This window comes from Tachysurus vachellii, chromosome 12, assembly GCF_030014155.1.
Source record: "Tachysurus vachellii isolate PV-2020 chromosome 12, HZAU_Pvac_v1, whole genome shotgun sequence".
NCBI lineage: Eukaryota > Metazoa > Chordata > Actinopteri > Siluriformes > Bagridae > Tachysurus > Tachysurus vachellii.
This window is the reverse complement of record NC_083471.1, coordinates 27282962-27287961: the sequence shown is the minus strand read 5'-3', so window position 1 is coordinate 27287961 and position 5000 is coordinate 27282962.

Genomic DNA, 5000 nt, shown 5'->3' with positions numbered 1-5000 from the left:
CACTCTCACTATCACTCTCACTCTCACTATCACTCTCACTATCACTATCACTCTCACTATCACTATCACTCTCACTATCACTATCACTCTCACTCTCACTCTCACTATCACTCTCACTCTCCCTATCACTCTCACTCTCACTCTCACTATCACTCTCACTATCACTCTCACTATCACTCTCACTCTCACTATCACTCTCACTATCACTCTCACTATCACTATCACTCTCACTATCACTCTCACTATCACTCTCACTATCATTATCACTATCACTCTCACTATCACTATCACTAGTCGTTCTCTCAGCTGACTGCTTGGTGAAACACAGTTAAAGAATATGAACATTACATCTGTTTATTTAATAATTGTTTTATTTAAGTTTAATCATTTAGTGATTCAGTGAATATTTAGTGAATAGTGATTCAGTTATATAACTCACTCTGTAGTCAAACCATTCAAACAACTAAATGACTCAGTGAACAATTCAGTGAATGAATCATTTAACTGAACAGACTGAAATGACTAAAGTCACAGAAAACACTTCATCTCTAATTCTTAATAAATTCTTTATTTAATATTATTCCAATTTCTCACAACTGACATGTAACATTCTTCCTTGAAGCTCTTTTTTCTGGTAGATGAGTCTTCATTCTGACAGTAAGGTACTTTATAAACCTCTCTCTCCCTGTCTCACCTCTCTCTCCCGTCTCACCTCTCTCCCTGTCTCACCTCTCTCCCCGTCTCACCTCTCTCCTGTCTCACCTCTCTCCTGTCTCACCTCTCTCTCCTGTCACACCTCTCTCACTGTCTCACCTCTCTCCCCGTCTCACCTCTCTCACTGTCTCACCTCTCTCCTGTCTCACCTCTCTCCTGTCTCACCTCTCTCTCCTGTCACACCTCTCTCACTGTCTCACCTCTCTCCCCGTCTCACCTCTCTCACTGTCTCACCTCTCTCCTGTCTCACCTCTCTCCCCGTCTCACCTCTCTCCCCATCTCACCTCTCTCCCCGTCTCACCTCTCTCCCTGTCTCACCTCTCTCTCCTGTCACACCTCTCTCACTGTCTCACCTCTCTCTCCCGTCTCACCTCTCTCACTGTCTCACCTCTCTCCTGTCTCACCTCTCTCCCCGTCTCACCTCTCTCCTGTCTCACCTCTCTCTCCTGTCACACCTCTCTCACTGTCTCACCTCTCTCCCCGTCTCACCTCTCTCTTCTGTCACACCTCCCTCACTGTCTCACCTCTCTCCTGTCTCACCTCTCTCTCCTGCTTCACCTCTCTCTCTCCCTGTCTCACCTCTCTCCTGTCTCACCTCTCTGTCCTGCCTCACCTCTCTCTCTCTCCCTATCTCACCTCTCTCGTCTGCCTCACCTCTCTCACCGTCTCTCATCATGTCTCACTCCTCTCTCTTCTCCAGTCTGATTGCCTCATATTAAATTCAGCATAAACACTTATTTATTTCTCTTTAGTTTACTGTATAAATAAACTGATTTAACACTGATATAAAAAGCACAGAGAGTAAAGAACACAAACAGAGTAATAAACACACTGCAGTTTAGTGTCTGTGTGTGTGTGTGTGAGAGAGAGAGAGAGAGAGAGAGAGAGAGAGAGAGAGAGAGAGAGAGAGAGAGCACTTGTGTATCTGTAATGAATGCAAAACGAAAATGAAACACAGTCCGGAGTCACAGAGCGCTTCCATTTCTCTCTCTAATGTCGTGTGTCGCTTCGTGAGGCAATGAATTGCACGTGTGTGTGTGTGTGTGTGTGTGTGTGTGTGTGTGTGTGTGTAAGGTTGCATGTCTCACTCACTCGCTCAGCAAATATGTATTTGATACCAGCAGTAAATCACTGGAGCGCTGAAACACGTGTTAATGGAGGGAGCTAAATTGGAATGGAATTTGTTTAAAAAAAAAGAGCTGGAGTGATGGTGCGAGTGAACGAGGGCAGAAAACTAAAAGCAGGAAGCAGAAAATGAGAGAGAGAGAGAGAGAGAGAGAGAGAGAGAGAGAGAGAGAGAGACCGAGAGAGAGAGAACGAGAGAAACGAGAGAGAGAGACAGCGAGAGACCGAGAGAGAGAGAGAGACAGAGAGAGAGAGACAGAGAGAGAGAGAGAGAGAGAGAGAGAGAGAGAGAGAGAGAGCAAAGAAGATGTGATTGAGAGAAATAAGTCCTATGTATTGGGGTCCTTCCCTGTGCTCAGTTCTGTAGGGTTCTACATCTGTCTCAACACTTTCTTTCTATAAGGACTGAAAGTGTGATGATGAACTGAACTGCACTGAAATATTTATATTTCCACTAAGTTTCTCTTCCCTAAACAGTCCTGAACAAGCTGACAAGTGAAGGTGAAATTCCGAACAGCATCACAGACTTGGCAAGAAATGACAAACCATAGACTGGAAGAAAGAACAGTTCTTGTGTTCGTGTGTTCTTCCTGACGATCAGTTGCTATACACATGAATAACGATGGATTCTGACACACAACAGAACTGCACTTTAATTACAGCTTTACACAAACACTTTGTGTAACGTCCCATTAGGCTGGAGGAATAAAACACAACGCAAGACATTTAACACTGTTCCTTGTGTTAACCTGTTAACCTGACAGACACCTGAACTGAATCAGTGGGCGTGTCACAGTGTGTGATTTCAGACCGTCTTTCTTTACCACCACCCACCCCCCCACTTAGCCCCGCCTCCGGGACCTTAGTCTCTAAACAGATCAATATGGAACATCACGAACATTATTAATAAAAAATCTTTAGTATTGATGCATCACAAATGTTTATCATGATGAAAATAAATAAACATAGCATAGCGTCAGCATGTTAGCTGAAGTCGGTTTTTATGCCACTATTGTCGTATTTATGGAATCACCAACTTTAAAATAGGTCAGTTGTCCTGTTGCTAAGCTGCTCACTGATGTGTTGCTGTTTCAGTCCACAATGGTGCAGAAAAGTTCACTCCAGTAGGACAAAAGCAGTAGCCTTTGTGACTGCAAAGTAGCTGTTTATGAGCTTTACACACTTTCAGTGAGTCATCCATGTTGTTTATACATTTCACACACTGGACGTGTCGAGGGGGAAATTACTTTATTACAGTGACTTTATTTTGATAGTGGAGGTGTGTTAATGTTTGAAGGTGTGTTAATGTTTGAGGGTGTGTTAGTGTGCTAGTGTGTTAGTGCTTGAGGGTGTGTTAATGTTTGAAGGTGTGTTAGTGTGTTAGTGCTTGAGGGTGTGTTAATGTTTGAAGGTGTGTTAGTGTTTGATGGTGCTATTGGAGGTGTGTTAATGTTTGACGGTGCTAGTGGAGGTGTGTTAGTGTTTGAAGGTGTTAGTGGAGGTGTGTTAGTGTTTGAAGGTGTTAGTGTGTTAGTGGAGGTGTGTTAAGTGTTTGAAGGTGTTAGTGGTGTGTTAGTGGAGGTGTGTTAGTGGAGGTGTGTTAGTGGTGTGTTAGTGGAGGTGTGTTATCATGATGTGTGTATGGTAGTAAAATAAAAGAGGGATGATGTACTTTCCCCCTCAGTGCTGGCAGCTGATTGGTCGTCCTGCACTCGGTGGAAGTCATTTCTGAGAGCAGAGAAAATGAGCGTCCGTCAGAGTGCAGGCTTTGAAGTCACATTTGCAGCTGAACATCAGCCTTCATCACAGAAAATTTCTCAGAAACAGTCCAATAGAACATCTCTAATGCATTACACGCAATTTCCCCTTTTTACCGTAGCGCAGGAGCTGGAGCTCATCAGCTAATGCACATAAACATCATCACAACATCAAATATCTCTGACACACTGCAGAACAAACATCTGCTCAAACCCACTGACACACAAACACACAAAGTTTCAGGAGTTTCTAGAATCAGAGACGAAAAGAAACGACAACAGGAGAATAAATAAAGGAGTAAATATTAAACATCTTCATATTAAACTGCCATGAAATAATGTAAGTTGATTGTCGGCACACGATCAGTCTAAACATTTTATTTATAAATGTTTTCTGGATAAAATAGTGAATCTTCTAACAGGTCAAACACACAGGCTGCGTCGTCCTCTTTAATATTCACAAGAAGTTCATCACTTTATTTACATCCTATTATTTTCCATAATACACACAAATAAATATTGCATTCTTACAGTTCTACATTTAAACATTAACGCTTGTGAATATATGTTTCACCTGAGCATTCAGCAGGGCAATCTCTCCCCTGAACAAAAGCAATAAATTAACCAATCAGGAAGAGTGGGAGGAGAAAACAACAGGAAGTGATGCAAAGGATCTTAGTCGTGTAAAAAGTACATGTACATCAGGTGTAGATAAAAAATGTCTACACATTCATTACACAGATTATAATCACAGATTGGACACGTCATGGCTACTGTGTGTGTGTGTGTGTGTGTGTGTGTGTGTGTGTGTGTGTGTTTCTGTACGGAAGCTCGTTGTGGTCCGGAACTGATCCCAAATCAGTCGCTCAGTCTGTGTGAATCAGCTGCTACACTGTACAGTGGTTTAAACACTGATCTCAGATCAGAACAACACGTTTTACTTTTGTTTAAAAAAAACAAACTGCAAACGGACGAAACTCTTTCTTCTGCTGTCATCACTCCATCACTCCATCACTCCATCACTCCATCTCTCCATCACTCCATCTCTCCATCACTCCATCACTCCATCTCTCCATCACTCCATCACTCCATCACTCCATCTCTCCATCACCTGTCTTCCTTTATTCCTTATGTATTCTGAATACAGAGACTGTGTCCCCTGTCCCTCAGCATCCTAAATGTCTCCCTTCTCATTCAACACTCACTTAACACTCGCTCACTTAAAACTCACTCACTCAACACTCACTTTCTCAACACTCACTCTCAAACACTCATTCAACACTCGCTCACTCAACACTCACTCACTTAACACTCACTCACTCAACACTCACTCACTTAAAACTCACTCAACACTTGCTCACTTAACACTCACTCAACACTCATTCACTTAAAACTCACTCAACA